The 23220-nt window shown below is 36.1% G+C and overlaps 1 protein-coding gene across 2 annotated transcripts in view; it reads right to left on the bottom strand.

Annotated features, from left to right (window-relative positions):
• KIAA2026 (KIAA2026 ortholog) overlaps positions 1-23220 on the bottom strand; it is a 140307-nt gene that overhangs the window by 82436 nt on the left and 34651 nt on the right. The window contains exon 1 of one of the 2 annotated variants that reach the window (XM_045069853.1): positions 16065-16111. The exons of the other annotated variant lie outside the window; for it this stretch is intronic. The gene's annotated coding sequence lies outside the window, so the exon portion shown is untranslated. Of the gene's footprint in view, positions 1-16064; positions 16112-23220 lie in introns of those variants that run through there. 2 annotated transcript variants of the gene reach the window in all.

The raw sequence follows: 23220 nt of genomic DNA, 5'->3' as shown, positions 1-23220 counted from the left end.
AAAACTCCCAAGAAACAAAAGTCCAAGACCCAAAGGATTCACAAATGAACTTTACCAAACATTTTTTTGGAAGGCATCAAATAGAGGCATTCTATTTTTTAAAATTTTTAAATTTTTAATTATTATGTTCAATTAGCCAACATATAGTACATCATTAATTTTTGATGTAGTATTCAATAATTCATTAGTTGTGTATAATACTCAGTGCTCATCACAACACATGCCCTACTTAATACCCACCACCCTGTTACCCCATCTCTCCCCTTTATCCCCTCTGCAACCCTCAGCTTGTTTCCTGGAGTAGTTTCTCATGGTTTGTCTCCCTCTCTGATTTCTTTCCATTTAGTTTTCCTGCCCTTCCCCTATGGCCCTCCATGCTATTCCTTATGTTCCATATATGAATGAAACCATAACTGTCTTTCTGTTTGACTTATTTCACTTAATATAATCCCCTCCAATTCCATCCATGTCGATGCAAATGGTAAGTATTCATCCTTTCTGATGGCTGAGTATTTTCCACTGATTATATGAACCATATCTTCTTTATCCATTCAACTGGTAAAGGACATCAGAGCTCCTTCCACGGTTTCCTATTGGGAACATTGCTGCTATGAACATTGGGGTGCAGGTGCTCCTTCTTTTCACTACATCTGTATCTTTGGGGTAAAAAATACCTAGTAGTGCAATTCCTGGGCTTCAGGGTAACTCCATTTTTAATGTTCTGAGGAACCTCCATTCTGTTTTCCTGAATGGCTGTGCCAGCTTGCATTCCCATCAACACTGTAAGAGTTCCCCTTTCTCCACATCCTCTACCAAACATTTAAAGAAGTGTTAATACCCATTCTTTTCAAACTATCCCCCCAAACAGAAAAGAAATGAAAACTTAAAAATTCATTCTATGAGGACATTACCCTGATACCAAAACCAAAAACACTATAAAGACAGAAAACTATAGGCTAATATCCCTGATGAATACAGATGGGAAAATGTCAACAAAATATTAGGAAACCAAATTCATCAATAAAAAATAAAAAGGATCATTCAACACAAACAAGTGGGATTTATTTCAGGGATGTAGGGATGGTTTAATATTTGCAAATCAATTAATGTGATATACATCATATTAACAAGAAGTATAAAAACTATATAATCCTCATGATAGATGCACAAAAAAACAATTTGACAAAATATAACATCTATTCTTAATTTTTAAAAAAAACCTCTCAATGAAGGGGGATGAGGGAAAATACTCAACATAATAAAGGCCGTTTAAAAAAAAAAAGCAAAACAAAATCCCTCACATCTAACAGCATAATTAATGGTGAAAAAATGGAAAGCTTTCCCTTTAAGATCAGCAACAAGGCAAGAATGTTCACTTTCACCACTTTGATTTGATTTGATTTTGATTGCCACAGCAATCAAACAAGAGAAAAAACTAAAAGGCATCCAAATTGGAAAGGAAAAAGTAAAACTTTTACTACTTGCACATGATGTAATAATATATAGAGAAAATCCTAAAGACTCTACAACAAAACTATTAGAATAAGTGAATTCAGCCAAGTTTAAGATACAAAATTAACATACAGAAACCTGTTACATTTCTATACACTAATAATAAAACAGCAAAAACAGAAATTTTAAAAAATATCCCATTTACAACTGTACCAAAAAAAACCTAGAAACAAATTTAACCAAGGAAGTAAAAGACCCATACTCTAAAAAGTATAAGAAATTGTGATAAAAGAAACTGAGACAACACAAATATAAAGATACATGACGCTCACGGATTGCAATAATTAATATTGTTAAAATGTCCACACTACACAAAGTAATCTATAGATTTAATGCCTTATCAAAAAAATACAAATAGTATTTTTCACAGAACTAAAGCAAATAATTCTAAAATTTGTATGGAACCACAAAAGGACCCAAATAAGCAAGTACTCTTGGAGAAGGAACAAAGTTGGAGGAATCATGACTCATAATTTTATGCTATACTATCAAGCTATAGTAATCAACACAATATGACACTGGCACAAAAACAGAAACACAGATCAATCGAACAAGAGGCCCAGAAATAAACCTACACTTATACAGTCAATTAATCAACAATGAAGGAGGCAAGAACATACAATGAGAAAAAGATAGTCTTTTGAATAAATAGTGTCAGTGAGAATATAAACTGCTACAACCACTGTGGAAAACAGTATGGAGCTCCTCAGAAAATTAAAATAGAAATGTATCATGATTTAATAATTCCATTAATGGGTATTTACCCAAAGAATTTGAAAACACTAATTTGAAAAGATATGTGCACACCATTTTTGTTGTAGCATTATTTACAATAGACAACATATAAAAGGAACCGAAGTAAACACTGACAGACGGATAGGAAATGTGTGTGTGTGTGTGTGTGTGTGTGTTTATGTGTGTAAAGGAATATTTTAAGTCATAAAAAAGAATGAGATCCTGTCATTTGCAACAATATGGTAGAGCTAGAGGTTATGACCTGAGTGAAGTAAGTCTGACAGAGAAAGACAAATATCATATGATTTCACTTACATGTGGAATCAAAACCAAAACCAAAACAAAACCCCACAAACAGAAAAACACACAGAAACAGAAGGAGAACTCATAAATAAAGACAATTGATGTTTGAAAGGAGATGGGAGTGACAAGATGAAAAAGAGCTGAAAGGAATTAAGAGGTAAATCTTCCAGTTATAAAATAAATAAGTCAAAGATGAAAAGTACAGTGCAGAATAGTCAAAAATACTGTAAAAACATTACATGGTGACAAATTGTGACTAGATTTATCATAATAAATACTGAGTAATGTACAGAATTATAAAATCATTGTGTCATATACCTGAAACTAATATACCACTGTAAGTTAGCAATAATCAGTATTTTTTTTTTTTTTAAAGAATGTACATTTAGGAGAGAGGTAAGATAGCAGACTAGGGGAACTTAATTTCATCTGGTCCCAGGAAATTAGCTAGATAGTTATGAAATCATTCTGAACACCTGCAAAATCAATCAGAGATCTGGGAAAAGAACTGCTGCAATTCTACAAATAGCAACCACTTTTTGAAAGGTAGGAATTGCAGAGACGTGAATCCAAGCAGCTATTCAGAAAATAAACTGCATTGGCGCCTGGGTGGCTCAGTGGGTTAAGCCGCTGCCTTCGGCTCAGGTCATGATCTCAGGGTCCTGGGATCGAGTCCCGCATGAGGTTCTCTGCTCAGCAAGGAGCCTGTTTCCTCCTCTCTCTCTCTCTGCCTGCCTCTCTGCCTACTTGTGATTTCTCTCTGTCAAATAAATAAATAAAATCTTTAAAAAAAAAAAAAAAGAAGAAAATAAACTGCAGGGGGAGGGAGCCTCTGTAAGCCAGGTACTGGAAAGTGTTATAAGCAGTAGAGCACAAAATAAGGACCTTTAGAAGTTTGCCTGAAAGGTGCTATGAGGCACAGCAGAGTGGAATCCCAGGTAGGACAGCATGGTCTCAGGATCCTAAGGATCACAGAAAGAATGGGGGTGCCTAAGGATGTCAGAGTTCTCAGGTATTAGAGCAGAGGAAAACAGCTGCAAGCAGTAAGCCCAGGTGCCAACTTTCTGTTTGATATTGCCAGAAACCATGAACCATGGCACATATGGGCAACCATCCTTTAAGCAAGGGTGTAGCAAGAGGCAGAACCCCTGCAAGACTCCACTCTTTCCCTCAGAAGAAGTGGCAAGGGTGAGGGCCAGAAGAGTCTGTAAAATTTGGAGACTCAAAAGAAGGTCCCATGCCTGAGATAAAACCGTACAGTTACAGGCTGGATGAAAACAGAGCTGGAGAGAAATCAGGGAGACCAGAGTGAGTGACTGCTTATCTATGAGGGCTCACGGTAGAGTTGGGGGGCATGAACCTTTAATTCCCAGGCAAGATATCAGTGCACCACCAATTTCATCCTCCACACCATCTCTGGAGCTACATGCAACGAACCTGGCCACCTGGCAATGGCAGTGCCAATTCCACCTGGGCAAAGACAACTGAAAATCAGCACCGTAGGCCCCTCCTCCACAAGGCCAATAGAACTACCCAATAACACCAAGTTTCTCAATCATACAGAACTGTAAAACTCCAGCTCAAGGGAAAAGAACTACATAGCATTTGTGTTTTTTCTTATTATTCTTTAGTCCTTCAGTTTGTATTTTATTTTCCTTATCAGCTATTTGCTTACTGTATCAATTATTTTTTAACCTTTTATTTTTATATTTATACTTACAGTTCATACATTTTTTTTCCACTTTTGGCTTCCTCTCAAAATATTAAATTTCATTTTTGCATGTGTATATTTTTCTTTCCTTCTTATTTTGGGGTCCAGTTTCTTCTAACAAACAGACCAAAATATAACCAGTATCTAGTTTATTATTCTATTTTGTTCAACTTCTTGTTTGATTTTATTCTCATTTTCTTTTCTTTTTAGTTGCTGTTTTCTTCTGATTTATGTAGTATGTATTTTTCTGGTGTTGTTGTTATTTTTTATTTTCCCTCTCTTGCACCTATTCTTTTCTTTACATAATGACAAGACAGAAGAACTTGCACCCCAAAGCAGGCAGTACTCACTGCCAGGGATTTAATCAAAATGGTTTTAAGTAAGAGTACAGAAACAGAATTCAAAACAACAATTATAAAGATATTAGCTAGACTTAAGAAAACATAGAAGACACTAGAGAATCCCTTACTGGAGAAATAAAAGAACTAAAACAGAATCAGGTCAGAATCAAAAAGGCTATTACTGAAATGCAATAAAAAAGGGAGGCTCTGACTGCTAGAATGAATGAGACAGAAGAGAGAGTTCAGTGATATAGAAGACAAAATAATGCAAAATGAGGAAGCTAAGAAAAAGATAAACAGCTACTGGATCACGAGGGGGAGAATTCGAGAAACCATTAAGCAAAACAATATTGAATAAGTAGGGTTCCAAGAAGAGGTAAGAGAGAAGTGGTAGAAGATTTATATAAACAAATTATGGCTGAGAAGTTCCTAATCTGGAGGAAGAAACAGGCATTCAAGTCCAGGAGGTACAGAGAACTCCCCACAGAGATCAATAAAAATAAGTCAACATCTCAGCATGTAATTGTGAGGCTTGCAAATTTCAGAGATAGAGAGAAAATCCTGAAATCAGCTCATGACAAGAGGCCAAAACCTTTAAGATTAGAAACATACAGCTGGTAGCAGACCTATCTATCCACAGATACCTAACAGGGCAGAATGGATGGGCCTGATATATTCAGGGTTCTACATGAGGAAAATATGCCCCTAACAATACTTTATCCAACAAGGCCGTCATTCAGCATAAAAGAAGAGATAAGATGCTTCCAGGACAAAAAGAAACTAAAAGAATTTGTGATCACTAAACCAGCCCTACAAGAACTATTAAAGGGGAACCTGAAAGCAAAGAGAGAGCCCAAATGTAACACAGATCAGAAGGAAACAAAAAAATATAAAGAAACAGTGATTTTACAGGTAATACAATGGCACTAAAACCATATCTTTCAAAAATTACTCTAAATGTAAATAGGCTAAATGCTTCAATCAGGACACAGGGTATCAGATTAGATAAAAAAGCAAGACCCAACAAGATGGTGTCTGCAAAAGACTCTAATTTTATACCCAAAGACATCTCCAGATTGAGGTGGAGAACCATTTATCATGCTAAGGGACATTAAAAAAAGCTAGAATAGCAATCTTTATATTAGACAAAATAGATTTTAAACCAAAGACTGTAATAAAAGACGAAGAGGGACACTATATCATAATTATAGAAACTATCCAACAAGAAGATCTAAGAATTGTAAATATTTATGCCCCTAACTTGGGAGCAGCCAATTTTATAAACCAATTAATAACAAAAATAAACAAACACATTGGTAATAATACAATAATAGTAGGGAATGTTAACACCACTCACATCAATGGACAGGTCACCTAAGTAGAAGGTCAACAAGGAAACAAGGGCTTTGAATGATACACTGGTACAGATGGACTTCACACATTTTTCAGAGCATTCCATCATAAAGGAACAGAATACACTTTCCTCTTTAGTGTACATGGAACATGCTCCAGAAGAGATCATATAGTGGGTCTAGATCCTGAGTCACAAATCAGGTCTCAACTTGTACCAAAAGACTGGAATTATTCCCTGCATATTTTCAGACCACAGTGCTTTGAAACTTGAACTCAATGACAAGAGGAAATTAGGAAGGAACACAAATACATGGGTGTTAAAGAGCATCCAGATAAAGAATGAACAGGTCAAGCAGGAAATTAAAGAATTTTAAAAATTCATGGAAGCAATGAAATGAAAACACAACTGTTCAGAACCGCTGGGATTCAGGGAAGGCAGTCCTAAGAGGGAAGTATATAGCAATGTAAGTCTTTCTCAAGAAACAAGTCGCAAATACATAACCTAACCTTACACCTAAAGGACCTGGAGAACAAAGAGCAAATAAAGCTTCTTCCAGCAGGAGAAGAGAATTAGTAAGATTGATAAACCCCTACCCAGACTTATCAAAAACAAAAGAGAAAGGACCCAAATGAATAAAATCATAAATTAAAGTGGAGATGTGATGTGATGAGCACTGGGTGTTATAGGCAACTCAAACGACTGTTGAACAGTACATCTGAAACTAATGATGAACTATATGTCTGCTAATTGAGTTTAAATAAAAAATTAAAAAGAAAGAGATCACATGCAACAATGAAGAAATACAAACACTTATAAGATCACAGAATGAACAACTATGTGCCAACCAATTAGGCAATCTGGAAGAAATGGATGCATTCATGAAAACTTAAAACTACCAAAACTGATAGTAATGGTCATACCAAAACTGAAACAGGAAGAAACATACGATCTGAACAGACCAATAACCAGTAAGGAAATTGAAGCAGTAATCAAATACCTCCCAAGAAACAAGATTCCAGGACTGGATGGCTTCCCAGGTGAATTCTACCAAGCATTTAAAGAACTAATATGTATTCTTCTGGAGCTGTTCCAAAAAATAGAAATGGAAGGAAAACTTCCAAACTTGTTCTATGATGACAGCATACCTTGATCCCAAAACCTGACAAAGACCCCACCAAAAAAGAGAATTAGAGACCAATATCCCTGATGACATGGATGCCAAAATTCTCACCAAAATACTAGTCAATAGGAATCAACAGTACATTACGAGGATTATTCACCAAGACCAAGTGGGATTTATTCCTGGGCTGCAAGAGAGGCTCAACATCTGCATATCAAACAAAGTGAAACAAGACACCATTAAAAGAAAAGAACTATGGGATTCTCCCAATTGATAAGAAAAAGTATTTGACAAAATAGAGCACCTTTCTTGATTAAAACTCTCTGCAGTGTAGGAATAGAGGGAACTTACCCCAATACCATAAAAGTCATATATGAAAAGACCACAGCAAGGATCATCCTCAACAGACAAAAGCTAAGAGCTTTTCCCCTAAGGTCAGGAACACAACAGGGATGTCCACTATTACCACTGTTGGTCAACATAGTACTAGAAGTCCTAGACGCAGCAATCAGACAATGAAAAGAAATAAACGGCATGCAAATCAGCAAAGATGTCAACCTTTCACTCTTCTCGGATGACATGATACTTTATGTGGCAAACCCAAAGACTCCAAGTTATACAGCAATTCAGGAATATGACAGGATATAAAATCAACACACAAATCCCTTGCATTTCTATATACTAACAGTGAGACTGAAGAAAGAGAAATTAGGGAATTGATCCCATTTACAATTGCACTAAAAACCATAAGATACCTGGGAATAGTCTAACCAAGGAGGTAAAGTATGTGTAACAACTAGGAACTAGTGTCTGAAAACTATAGAACACCTGTGAAAAAACTGAGAAAGAGACAAAGAAAAGGAAAAAAATTCCATGTTCATGTACTAGAAACACAAATATTGTTAATAGGTCTATGCTACCTAGAGCAATCCATACATTCAATGCAATCCCTATCAAAATATCATCAATTTCTTTCACAGAGCTGGAACAAATAATCCTAAAATTTGTGTGGAACAAGAAAAGTCTCTGGCTAGTCAAAGGAATGTTGAAAAAGAAAACTACAGCTGGTGGCATCACAATTCCAGACTTCAAGCTCTATTACGAAGCTGTACTGGCATAAAAACAGATGCAAAGATCAAAGGAACACAAGAGAGAACCCAGAAATGGACCCTCAACTTTATGATCAACTAATCTTTGATAAAGCAGGAAAGAATATCCAATGGAAAAAAGACAGTGTCTTCAACAAATGGTGTTGGGAAAACTTGACATCCACATGCAGAAAAGTGAAACAACCATTTTCTTACACTATACACAAAAATAAACTCAAAAATGGTAGAAAGACAGAAATGTGAAACAGGAATCCATGAAAATCCTAGAGGAGAACACAGGCAGCAACCTCTTTTACCTTGGCCACAGGAACTTCTTGCTAGACATGTCTCCAATGGCAAGGGAAACAAAGGTAAAAACAAACTACTGGGACTTCATCAATATAAACAGCTTTTGAAGAGCAAAGGAAATAGTCAACAAAACCAAGACAACAGACTGAATGGGAGAAAATCTTTACAGATGTCTTATCAATAAAGGGCTAGAATCCAAAATCTATAAAGAATTTATCAAACTCAAAACCCAGAAAACAAATGATCCAGTCAAGAAATGGGCAGAAGACATGAACAGACATTTTGCAAAGAAGACATCCAAATGGCCAACAGACACATGAAAAAATGCTCCATATCACTTGTCATCAGGGAAATACAAATCAAAACCACAAAGAGATGTCACCTCATACCAGGGAGAATGGCTGAAATTAGTAAGTCAGGAAACAAGAAATGTTGGTGAGGATGTAGAGAAAGGGAAACCCTCTTACACTGCTAATGGGAATGCAAGTTGGTAGAACCACCCTGGAAAACAATATGGAGTTTCCTCAAAAAGTTACAGATGTACACTATGACCCAACAACTGCTCTACTAGGTATTTACTCAAAGGATACAAATATAATGATCTGAAGGGTACCTGTACCCCAATGTTTACAGCAGCATTATCCATAATAGCCAAAGTATGGAAGATCCCAGATGTCCATCGTTGGATGAATGGATAAAGATGTGGTGTATATTTATACAGTGAAATATTACTCAGCCTTCAAAAAAAAATGAAATCTTACCATTTGCAATGACATGGATGCAATTAGAGGGTATTAAACTATGCAAAGTAAGCCAATCAGAGAATAATTATATGATTTTGCTCATATGTGGAATTTAAGAAAAAAATAGGATCACAAGGAAAGGGAGGGAAAAATTAAGTAAGACAGAATTAGAGAGAGAGACAAATCATAAGACACTTTTAACCACAGGAAACAAACTGAGGGTTGACAGAGGGGAGGTGGATTGGGGCATGGGGTAACTGGGTGATGCGCATTAAGGAGGCATGTAATGTAATGAGCACCGGGTATTACATGCAATTGATGAATGACTAAACTCTGCCTCAGAAACTGATAATACACTATGTGTTAATTAACTGAATTAAAGTAAAATAAAATTGAAAAAAATTAACTATCATAGAGAAAGCAAATAAGGCAAAGCATAGGGGATAAGTGTAGGTTAGGTAGAAGTTGATTTCTTCTATCACCAAAAAATTTCCACTAGGAGCCCCAATAGCATAATACTAATGCCGCTTTTAAAGGGACTGGCTCTCACAACTAGGAACTAGTGTCTGAAGCATTTGTGTCTTTAGGGCAAGGCAGTGTCAAATCAACCACTCATCCTGATTAGGCAGATGGGCTAAGCTGAGGGTTTGTATGAACTATAAGTCCAGTAGTATAAGGTACTTCTACGATCCTGAGGTATTTTATTTTTAGTGATGAATGTGCAAACATCTAAGGATAAGCTGGTAGAACGATTTAGGATTTCTGCATCTTTTTTAATTTGAAAAACTGAAGTAAAATATTAATTTTATTGATTCTCTTTAAAAAAACAGCTTTGTGGAGCATATGTCAATTTCTATGGTATAAGCACTGTCACCACAGGCAATTTCAAGCTACCAGTGTGACATTACTGAATGCATTATCAGTAAAGCTACCAGTGTGACATTACTGAATGCATTTCTGCATTCAGTAATGCATCTGGGAAGAGATGTACACAGTTGGCTGTTGTGTTGTGAACTGCTGCAAAATAACTTTAGCAATCTCTGGGGAGATCTCAAAATCATTATGCTGAGCAAAAGAAACCAGAGTATACACTGTACTATCCCATTGAGATGAAATACAAGATATCATGTTCCATATAACAGGGGTGTGCTCCTTTTGATTGCTGAGTAGTATTTCTTTTTATGAACATACTACCATGTTATCCATTCATCTGCTGATGAACATCTACCTTGATTTCAGTTTCTGGCTATTTCAAATAATGTCACTATGAACATTCTTGCACACACACACACACACACACACAGAGGAATGTACATTAAGGAAAGTTGAAAATCAAATGTTCATTGAGGGGAAAAAAAGGACAGCAATCAAACCCCCTAAGTTGAAAGAAGGAAATATACAGACCAATGAGACAGAAAACAAATATACAAGAGAAAAATCATCAAATTCAAAAGTTGGGTCTTTGGCCAAGAGATAATTTAAATGAAATAGACAAATGTTTTTGAAAAACACAAATTAACAAAACTGACAGAAGAATATTTCTCTCTTAAAGAAACGTAATTTAAAATCTTCCATACGTAGAAATATTTGGATCCTAAAGCCTTCACTTCAAGAATTTACCTCAAGGGATGCCTCGATAGCAAAGTTAAGTATCTCTTTTGGCTCAGGTCATGATCTCAGGGTCCTGGGATCAACTCATGCCTCGGACTCTCTGCTCATCAGGGAGCTTGCTTCTCCCTCTGCCTGCCAATCCCCCTGCTTGTCGCTCTCTCTCTCTGACAATAAATATAGTCTTAAAAAAAAATTCACCTCAAAAATTTCAGTGAATGAGGGCACTCAGGTGGCACAGTCAGTTAAGTATCTGACTTTTCAACTCAGCTCAGGTCCTGATCTCAGGATCATGAGTTCAAGTCTCACACTGGGCTCCACACTGGGCATGCAGCCTATTTTAAAAAAATATATAAAAACTTCGGGATGCCTGGGTGCCTCAGTTGGTTAAGCCACAGCCTTCAACTCAGGTCATGATCCCAGAGTCCTGGGATTGAGTCCCACATCAGGCGCAAGGAGCCTGCTTCTTTCTCTTCCTCTGCCTGTTTGTGCGTGCTCTGTCTCTCTGACAAATAAATAAACAAATAAAATCTTAAAAAAAAAAAGAGGGACTCCTGGATGGCTCAGTCAGTTGAGCATCTGCCTTCAGCTTGGGTCATGATCCTAGGGTCCTGGGATTGAGTCCAGCATCTGGCACCTTGCTCAGTAGGGAGTCTGCTTCTCCTTCTACCTGCCATTCCCCCTGCTTGTGCGCTCGCTCTTGCTCGCTCTCTCTCCAATACACACACGCACACACAAACAAAATTTTACAAAAAAAATTCAGTGAATGAAATATTAGAAACAAAACATAAGAGACAAGTTAAAAGAAGTAAAAGTGGGAATTAAGATAATCAGCAACAAGAAATTATCAGAGAATTTCAAAGAACCATCTTTTAGATTCAGATTTTGTCTAGGCAAATTTGAAAATGAAATAAAAGAACTTCCAGAAATAAAAACGTATAAACACAAAAATAAAATACTCAATGAAGAGCTTAAATAATTGACTGTACATAGGAAAAGGCAGAGCTGAGGAAATTTCAAAGAATTCAGTTCAAAAAAACCAAAGTATAAAATGTATGGAAGACAGTGTAAAAACTAATGGAAGACAGATTACAATCTAACAACCAACAGGAGCTTTAGAAAATAAGAATACAGAAGAGTGATAGGAGGATGGTGATGATGGCAATATTTGAAGACATAATGGCTGTGTATTTCCCAGAAGTAATGGAGGACACAAATTAATGAAAGACACAAATCCTCAATTCAAGAAGCCCAAGAAAAGAAATTAGGAAAGCCACACTTGGTTACATCATAATAAAACAATAAAATACTAAAACAAAAACAAAAAGAAAATCCTACCAGCAGAGAAGGAAAACAAAAAAAGATTACATATACAGAAATGACAAAAGAGTTGAACAATTTTTGAAGAACAACAAGGTAAACCAGAAGCAGTATCATTCATTCAAGAGGATAAATTAACATCCTTTACAATTGGATGAAAAAAGCAAAACTGATTCCAACTAAAGTAAAAACTTCTGAAGTGTCTTCTGCTTCACCCAAGATGAAATAATAAGCAATCAGATTTACTCTTCCACCTCAACAAACCAAAAAAATCCTCACAAAACAGATAAAAGAACAGTTTTCAAGAACCTTAGCATCCAGCAAAGGACAGTGATCTCTGAGAATGGGAAACAGACAAGTGAGCCCAACAACTGTGGCAGTTTATTGCCTGCAGAGGTTTCCAAGCCATGATGCAGGGAGGAAAACCAGGGAAAGCTCAGCAAACTCCAGGAGTTGAGGAGCCAAGAACTGAAGGCAGCTAGAGTCTGTCTATCAAGGCAGCTAAAGTCTGCAGGGCATAATACCAAAGAGGAGAGAGACTGAATACAATGAGAACAACAAAGATGTACAGAGGGTCCCCCTTAAATAGTACTAATTAATACATGCATGTGAGGAAATAAGCTGGGTAGGGGGAAAATAACCAAAGATTAGAAACCAATAGCTATTTCCACCAGCCATCAACAAAGAACTCACAATTCTTGGAACATCTAATAGAGTGCTTGATAGTAGAGAATAATTAGCCCTAAACTGAGCATTACTCTGGACCCAGATAACAAATACTAGAAGATTCAAAATCTGTTTCATAGTAATTTAATTGCATTCTAGAAAAAAGCTCAAGAAGATTTATAGGAATAAAATATAGGAATAAAAACATCTAGCACCCGGGCGCCTGGGTGGCTCAGTGGGTTAATCCTCTGCCTTCGGCTCAGGTCATGATCTCAAGGTCCTGGGATCGAGTCCCGCATCGGGCTCTCTGCTCAGCGGGGAGCCTGCTTCTTCCTCTCTCTCTGCCTGCCTCTCTGCCTACCTGTGATTTCTCTCTGTGTGTGTCAAATAAATAAAAATCTTTAAAAAAAACAAAAACAAAAACATCTAGCACCCTCCAAGATAAAACAATGTTTGGCATCTAAATCAAAACTAGCAGAAACACATGATCCATATGAGGAGAAAAACTGATTCATTAAAACTGGCCCAGAAATTAAACACGTTAGAATAAAAAAAGAAGACCATTAGAGTAGTTATTGAAACCATAATCCACATAGTCAACAAATTATGTAGAGACATATAAGATATAAAATACACACCGGAGATGAAAACTACTATGTCTGAGATGAAAATATACTCAATGATACTAATGGCAAATTAGGCATGGCAGAAGAAAAGATCAGTGAACTTGGGAGATAGTAATAAAAATATCCCAATTTAAAGATATAGAGAAAATACTTTTAAAGTATGTATTTCAGGGGAAAAAAGATCACAGAAAGAAGTTCTAAGATACAAGGATTACAAAATACAAATCAACTCTTAGTCATTTGGGTAAATAAAGATTATTTTATTAAAAACAGCAATAATAATGTCTAGTTTGGGTGTAAAAAAATGAGACAGAGCTAAGAGCTTAATTATCATTCAACAGTAATATTTAAGTATGAGGCAGAAAAGATTAAAATTAAGAACATAGAACATGTAGCTTCCCAGTCAGTAAAAATGATGTTAAGAGAACATGTAACTTCCAAATCTTAAAAATAATTTTAAGAGAATTTTCATCTTCTACATGGATACCAACAGATAATGCCAAACTGAAATATCAAGAAATAGCAATTTTCGGGGCATCTGGGTGGCTCAGTCTATTAAACATCTGCCTTTGATTCGGGTCGTAATCCCAGGGTCCTGGGACTGAGTCCCACATCAGGTTCCCTGCTCAGCAGGGAGTCGGCTTCTCCCTCTGACCCACCCCCCAGCCTCGTGCTTTCTCCCTCTCTCTCTCTCTCTCTCATTCTGAAATAAATAAATAAAATCTTAAAAAAAGAAAGAAAGAAATAGCAATATAAGCATGTAGTTAAAAATGTGGAAACAATTACTAGAAGAAATACCTAAAAGTTAATGAAGCATGTCTGACTCATGTGAAGTAAGGCTGCAGTTTTTCACAGAGGCCTTAAAGGCATTATCTGACTTTTAAACTAAAAAGCTGTAACATGAAAAAAAATTTTAAATCAACTTTTTGAAAGTTGAAGAATATAGGCAAGGTAATATTAAATTTATAGATACTGTGTTAAATTTATAGATACTGTGTTTCTTACCATGAAAACAAGTTTCTTTACACTCTAGATGTTGAGAAGAGTGTAATTTCTTCTTTAATATTCTGATGTTCACTACTAAAAAGGTTTCTGAATTATTTCTCATGAACTGTAACTCAGAGTTTGCTTTGAAATTTGGCACAGAAAACTCTATCTGTTAGAATATCAACATATCAAAATGCAGGTTCATTTAATACTCTTAGCATTAGCATTAAAATGGATTTGGGTCAACCTTGTCACAATCAATTCTGTTTCTGCAAAAATGAAAGAGTAACAGCTTAGTGCTTGAGAAAGAAAATCAAAGGGGAAATTGGAAGAGATCAAAACACTTTTATGAACTTATTTTTACCTAAAACAGTGATAGACAATCTTTGGCCAATACAGGTTAGTGATAGAGTAATTTCTGAAATTACTTATTTAACTCATCCATAGGGACACTAAGGACATAGAAGGGTAGGAAAACGTCCTCAGACATATGCTGGGTTAGTGTAAGCACCAGAAATACATGGTTTGCCATTGGTAGCACCAAATGAAGCATCACATGGCTTACTCTTGGAAGAAGAAAATTAGGCAACACACATTCTGCTGGCTCAAGTGCCTACAAAGATTATGACATAGTTGGGATATGATATTGCCAATTGTGGGGATTGCCTGAAGTTACTTGAGAGCTGCTACTTACACTTCTGTTCCCTATAAATTTTACCTTTCAGAAGAGAATGATAGAATGAGTACTGAGAAGGCATGAGATAAAGAAACAAAGTCCATTTTGGTATAGGCCAACATAGCAGAGAATAGTTCCTTAGAACAAGAACGGGAGTCTCTCCCCCAATCCTTAACAGTGCAGTATACAGGAAATGGGAACTTGCTGAAGAGCTTTAGAGTTAATGACTATAATCTACTAATTTTTAAAACCTTTGTCAAACACTTAAAATATAATTAAAAATTTATTTTAATGCTGTATTATGAAATGGTGAAGCAGACCACATTTTGCTGACAAGGACAGATAAAATTTACCAGACTTTGAAGTTATTTTCAATTTAAAAATGTGTCCAAAAGTACAATATTGAAGTGAGATCCAGTAGTGCATACTTCCAAAATGTTAGTCCAAAAAATTATCCCTTCACTCCAAGATAGGTGCTGTTAAATGTTGTGTTCTTTTCACAGTGTTTACATATATCAAATCAGCACACTGTATACTTTAAATATCTTATAATTTTGTCAGTTATACTTCAGTAAAGGAGAAATAAATATAAAAAAAAAAAATTAAGCCTTCAATGTTGGGGAGATGCTAAAAGACTGTTTAAGGATATGTATAGAAACCACACTGGCTAATTAGAAAGAAAATAAAAGGTAACACCAAATGAACAAGAAAAGTGGTCCAAAATTTTTTTTTGCCTGGACAAGCTCTCATTTTTGATGTTCTTTACTGGCTCAGAGAGTGTTTACCTGTGTGAAATAATATCAGAAGCTATGTCCAAGGTTATTTTGGTCATGTATAACTTAGCAGAAACATTACTAATGAGTACACAGCTTTACCAAACAAAAAAAGTTTTAAAGTATCTAACTTCATTAAAAAAAAAAGTATCTTAAATTTACTAGTTTTATAAATGTTTACTGAATGCTTACCATGTGTGAGGCCACAAAGAGATGAAAGCATGGACCCCATTCTTTAAGAAGTTACAATCTAGTAAAAAAATATATAGATGCTTTAATCCAAAATAATCCATCAATTAAGGAAACAATACAATATATGCAAATTGATGGCATGAAAAAGGAAAGTAAAGCATTTATTTATACTTTCTAAAATAGGTAATAAATAATATTATGTTCAGAAAACCAACCATTCATATTAGGTGTTCAGTCAAGCTTCCTAGTTAGCTGCCAACAAAAGAATCACTTCTGGCTAGTTAAAGCAGAAAAGTAATCTACTTAAAGATGAGTAGAAAGTTTACAAAAGCCCTGTTAAGGGCCAAGAAGCCAAACTTAGAGAAGATATGAAGATATGAATCACAACCATACTTTGAGAGCTTCTTCAGGAAAAACTAGACTGCCACCACTATTTGACACCTCTGATACTAAGAACCTAGAAAACCAGAAGTTCCTACTACATCTTTGCCAAAAGATAAATTCCCCTGTCCAAGACTGCCACTTCATGTTGCTCCTACACTAGTGTGAAAGTGTATGACTGGTCATATGGCTCTATCTTAGCTGTGAATGGGAATGAGAATACACATTTTCTGGCATCTATATTGGGAAGTCAGGACTTATAATATAGGGCATCAGCAAAATGCAGGGAAGATCTCCAAAATGTTAGGTGGTCACAAATGATGAATGTCTACTGCATTAAGTCATTGTTATTTTATGGTGCAAAGAATTTGAAAATAAGTCACTTAATCATAAGTCATAGTTTTTATTTCACAAAAAGATGTAGAAAATATTTTTAACTCCAGTGATTTCCAAATCAATATCACTAAGCTTGTAAAAATACATGAAATAAGAGCATATAAACCATACACACCTATTTCTGAAATACAAACAGTTTTGCAAAAAAGAATGGTGGACAGGTCCAATATTTTTAGAGCTAAAGCATACTCCAAATTGCCACCTAATTATATGATTAACATGTTATAACAAATTAACAGATATTTCCTTGAGGAAGTTTCCTCAATTTTAACCAATTTCATTTTTTTGGAAAAACCTACCTAAAATGTATTATATAACATTCCTACTTAATAAATAAGGTATATAAAATGTAATTTAATTTTCCCCTATTGGTTCAAGGTCACCATTATAACCAGAATGCAATGATCTTTGAGTGGCTGAAGGACTATAATTGCGACTATAAATTATAATCAGTCCTTTTAACCAATTTTCCCAAAATTTTGGGCTATAATGTTGCTCTCTTAAATCAACAGTGCCTCGACGCACTGATCAACCCCAAGACTGTCTGTTGATCAATCCCAAGAATGACTATCAGCATTCACCTGAAAATGGCCAGACTGCTAAGCTTTACTCAATCTTTATTCTTTTTTGTTCAACACATAATCTGTCATCTCCTTTGCACTGGCTTCCAATGCTGCCCAAATCAATAAAGACAGCAGGATTTTGGATTTTTGCAATTTGAGTTAAGAGACCATAATTTTTATGGTATATACTATAAAAGAAAGAGAAACCACCTACTGTATATAAAAACTAAAATACAGAATGGTGACTCCCTTCCCTCCTTTAATTGAAATAGATCACAAAACAGAGACCTAAATGTGAAACTTACAAAAGTTATAAGAATAATTTACTTTTATGTTTATATCTTCCCAAGTGATAAGCTAAAAATTATCAAATGCTTATCAGATAACTGAAGTATTACCATATGAAAATATGCACTAAATTATTCATGTTGCTGGCAACTTGAATTCCCAACATAAAAGCTGTTTTAATCTACTTAACAGTATGTAAAATTTATCTTCTCACTTATTATGCCATAAATTTCAACTTAAAAAAAAAAGGAGGAGGAGGAGGAAAATGGCAGAGAAATAGGGGACTCTACTTCCGGACCAACCCTGGAATTCAGCTGGGTAGCTATGAAATCATTCTAAACACTAGCAAATTCAACTGGAGATCTAAGAAAAGAACTGCTGCAAAACTACAAATAGAAAAGCAACCAAGGCAGGAAGTGCGGAGAAGTGAATCTGAGGTGATACATCAGAAGTTAAACCCAGGGGGAGGAATCCCCCCTAAGCCAGCTAACAGAAAGTGACAGAGCAGCAAAGTGCAAAATCAGAACTTTTAGAAAATCTGTTCCTGTGAGGGATGTGCTTGCCTAAAAGGTGCTCTGATGGCAAAGCTGGGCAGAATCCTACCTGGGACACGTGGTCTCAGGATCCCCTGGGTCACACAAAAACAGAGGTACCTAAGTGCATCAGAGTTCCCAAGCATCAGGGAAAGGAAGCCAGCTACAAACAGCTCAGGAGTGGGCATTCAGCATGGTGCTGTCATAAACTGCAAACCATGACAGTACTGGGCCACCGCTCTCCAAGCAGAGGTCCAGCAAGACGTAGAACCAAGGCTAGACCCCATTCTCTGCCCTGGGAGGAACAGCACGTGTGCCCGCCACAGGAATCTGTGAAGTGTAGAGACTCGAATCAGGGTCACATGACTGAGATAACAATGTTCAGTTATGAACTGGGTGAACACAGACAGCAGACAAAAACCAGAGACAAGAGTAATTGATGGCATTCCTGTGAGAACTCACTGAAGAGTTGGAGGGGTGCAAATTTTTGGCTCCAGGGTTGGAGAAGAGATCATTTCTATCCTCTAAAATGGTAAAGAGAACTTTCAGGGAACAAATGCCACAAAGAGCAATTCAAAGCAACTTCCACTGAACCCAGGCCCCTTGCAAGAGGGGAGTAATTCCACCTACAGAAAGACACCTCAGAATCAGTGCAAGAAACCCCTCCCCAGAAGATCAGCAGGAACATCCAGCTAATACCAAGCTTACCAATCACACAGACTTCAAAACTCCAACACTAGGGGAAAATAGTCTATCAAATTCAGGGTTGTTGTTTTTTTCCTCATGATTCCTTTGTCTTTCAGTTTAATTCGTATTCTTTTTCTTTTTTTTTCCCCTTTTCAACTATGTTCTTATTTCATCAACTCTTTTTTTTAACCCTTTCATAGTTTTCAATTTTATATATATTTTTTTCATTTTTGGATTAATTTCATTGTGTTCAATTTCAACTTTTGGATATCTATCTATCTTTTGTTAACAATTTTGGGACCTAATTTATTCTAACAAATAGACCAAAATACACACAGGACCTCGTGTATCGCTCTATTCTACCTGTTTGATTATATTCTCTCTTTTATTCCTTTTTGGTTTCTGACTTCTGATTTGCTTGGTATATATTTTGCTGGTGTCATGGTCACTATTTTTGTATTTTGTTCTCTTGCTCATCTGTTCTTCTCTGGACAGAATGAAAAGACAGAAACTCACCCCAGAAAAGAGAACAAGTAGCAGTACTAGCTGCCAATATAAGTACTAGCTACTTAATATGAGTACCAGTAAGACATCAAAGATAGAATTCTGAATAATGATTACAAAGCTATGACCTAGGCTTAAAAAAAGCATAGACGACACTAAAGAATTCCTTATTACAGAAATAAAAGAACTAAAATCTAATCAAGTAGAATTCTAAAAGGCTATTACTGAGATGCAATCAAAACAGGAGGCTCTAACTGCTAGAATAAATGAAGCAGAAGAGAAAATCAGTGATGTAGAAGACAAAATGGTGGAGAATGAAGAAAATTAGAAAAAGAAAGAAAAACAACTACTAGATTACGAGGGGAGAATTTTACAGATATGTGATACTATAAAGCAAAATAATATTAGAATAATTAGAATCCCACAGAAAAAGTAAAGAGGGGATGAAGGTATATTGGAGCAAACTACAGCTGAGAACTTCCCTAACCTGATGAAAGAAACAGGCATTCAAGTCCAGGAGGCACAAACAAACACCTTCAAAAACAATAAAAATAGATCAACAGCCTGACATATAATAGCAAAGCTTGCAAATTTCAGAGATAAGAGAAAACCCTGAAAGCAGCTGGGGACAAGAGGTCCTTAACCTATAAAGGTGCAAACATAAGGCTGGTAGCAAACCTATCCACAAAAACCTGGAGGGGAGAAAGGAGAGGCATGATATATTCAGGGTTCTAAATAAGGAAAATATGCAGCCAAGAATACCTTATCCAGCAAGGCTGTCATTCACAATAGAAGGAGAGATAGAGATTATAGGACAAAGAGAAACCAGAAGAATTTGTGATCACTAAAGAAACATTAAAGGGGATCCTGTAAACAAAGAGAGAGCCCAAAAGTAAGACAGACCAGAAGGAAACAGAAAAAATAAAGAAACAATAATTTTACAGGTAATACAATGGCACCAAAATAGTCTTTAATAGTTGCTCTAAGTGAAAATGGGCTAAATGCTCCACTCAAAGACACAGGGTATCAGACTGCATAAAAAAGCAAGACCCACCAATATGGTGTCTGCAAAAGACTCATTTTATACCCAAAGACACCTCCAGATTGAAAGTGAGGGGGTGGAGAATGATTTATCATGCTAAGGAACATCAAAAGAAAGATGCTGTTACAATCCTTATCTCAGACAAAAATAGATTTTAAACCAAAGACTGTAATAAGAGATGAAGAAGATCATTACATCATAATTAAAGGGTTATCCAACAAGAAGATCTAACAATTATAAATATTTATGCCTCTAACATGGTAGCAGCAAATTTTATAAACCAATTAATAACAAAATTAAAGAAACATTTTGGTAATAATACAATAATAGCATGGGACAATAACACCACCAATTCAATGGACAGGTCATCTAAGCAAAAGATCAACAAGGGAAAAAGGGCTTTGAATGACATATTGGAACAGATGGACTTCACCATATTCAGAGCATTCCACCACAAAGCAACAAAATACACATTCTTCTCAAGTGCACATAGAACATGGTCCAGAAAAGATCATACAGTGGGTCTATATACTGGGTCACAAATCAGGTCTCAACTTGTACCAAAATAATGGAATTATTCCCTGCATATTTTCAGACCACAGTGCTTTGAAACTGAACTCAATGACAAGAGGAAATTAGGAAAATTCATGGAGGTTAAAGAATATCCAATTAAATTGGTTAAAGAACAACCAATTAAAGATTAAATAATGTCAACCAGGACATTAAATAAGAAATTTTTAAAAAAATTAATGGAAAGAAATGAAAATGAAAACACAACTGTTCAAAACCTTTGAGATTCAGCGAAGGCAGTCCTAAGAAGGGAAGTGTATAGCAATACTGGCCTTTTTCAAGAACCAAGAAAAGTCTCAAATACATAATCTAACCTTATACCCAAAGGAGCTGGAGAACAAAGAGCAAATAAAGACTAAATCCAGCAGAAGAAGAGAATTAATAAAGATAAGAGCAGCCATCAAAGAAACAGAAGCCAAAGGAACAGAAGGACAGATCAACAAAACTAAGAGCTGGTTCTTTGAGAGAATTAATAAGACCGATAAACCCCTAGCCAGTTCTATCAAAAAGAAAAGAGAAAGGACCCAAATTAATAAAATCATGAATGAAGGAACAGAGAACACAATCAACACTGAAGAAATACAAATACATATAAGAACATATTATGAGAAACTATATGGCAATAAATTAGAAAATCTGGAAGAAATGGATACATTCACCAAAACATACAAACTACCAAAACTGAAACAGGAAGGAATAGAAAACCTGAGCAGGCCAATAACCTGCAAGGATATGGAAGCAGTAATCAAAAAACCCAAAAAAGAGTCCAGGGCTAGATGGCTTCCCAGGGGAATTCTACCAAACATTTAAAGAAGAATTAATATCACATTGACTGATTTGCAAATGTTTAACCACCCATGCATTCAAGGAATAAATCCCACTTTGTCATGGTGAATAATCCTTTTAATAAACTGTTGGATCCTATTGTCTAGAATCTCCTTGAGTATTTTGACATCCACATTCACCAGGGATATTGGTCTGTAATTCTTTTTGATGCAGTCTTTGCCTGGTTTGGGGATCAGGGTAATGCAGGTCTCAGAGAACGAATTTCGAAGTTTTCCTTCTGTTTCTCTTTACTGAAACAGCTTCAGTAGAAGAGCTACGATTTCTTCTTTAAATGAGCACTTGGGATTTTTATAATTTTTTGAGAGAGGCTTGGATGGCTATGTATTTCACTCTTAGGACCACCTTTGTAGTATCCTATAGGTTTTTGGAACTTTTGGGACTTCATCAAGATAAAAATCTTCTGCACAGCAAAGGAAACAATCAACAAAACTAAGAGGCAACCCATGGAATGGGAGAAGATATTTGTAAATGACATACAGATAAAGGGCTGGTATCCAAGATATATAAAGGACATCTTAAACTCAAAACCCAAAAAACAAATAATCCAGTCAAAAAATGAAAAGACATGTACATTCCTCCAAAGAAGACATTCAAAAAGCTAAAAAGACACATGAAAAAATATTCAACATCACTTGGCATTAGGGAAATACAAATGAAAGCCACAATGAATACCAGTCAGAATGGCAGAAATTAACAAAATAGGAAACAACAAATGTTGGCAAGGATGTAGAGAAAGGGGATTCCTCTTACACTGTTTGTGAAAATGTAAGCCAGGACAGCCACTATGGAAAATAGGATAAAGGTTCCTCAAGATGTAAAAAATAGACCTACCCTTTGACCCTGAAATTGCACTAAGTATTTACCCCAAAGACACAGTTGTAGTGAAAAGAAAGGGGCACTTGCACCCCAATGATCACAGGAGCAATGTCTATGACAGCCAAACTGTGGAAGAAGTTGAGATGCCCTTCAACAGAGGAGTGACAAAGAAGACGTGGTAGGGTAGTGGAGGTATGGGGTAGCCAGGTGATGGGTTTTAAGGAGCGCACATGTTATGGAACTAATGAGTCACTGAACACTATGTCAAAAACTAATAATGGAGAGAGGCCAGAAGATGGCGGAGAAGTAGCAGGCTGAGACTACTTCAGCTAGCAGGAGATCAGCTAGATAGCTTATCTAAAGATTGCAAACACCTGAAAATCCATCGGCAGATCGAAGAGAAGAAAAACAGCAATTCTGGAAACAGAAAAACAACCACTTTCTGAAAGGTAGGACAGGCGGAGAAGTGAATCCAAACCAACGGGAAGATAGACCCCGGGGGAAGGGGCCGGGTCCCAGCAAGCGGCGGA

The sequence above is a fragment of the Mustela putorius genome, unplaced genomic scaffold (genome assembly GCF_011764305.1).
Source record: "Mustela putorius furo isolate JIRA1106 unplaced genomic scaffold, ASM1176430v1.1 tig00003944_pilon_pilon_pilon, whole genome shotgun sequence".
NCBI lineage: Eukaryota > Metazoa > Chordata > Mammalia > Carnivora > Mustelidae > Mustela > Mustela putorius.
This window is presented reverse-complemented; position numbering and strand designations above follow the sequence as displayed.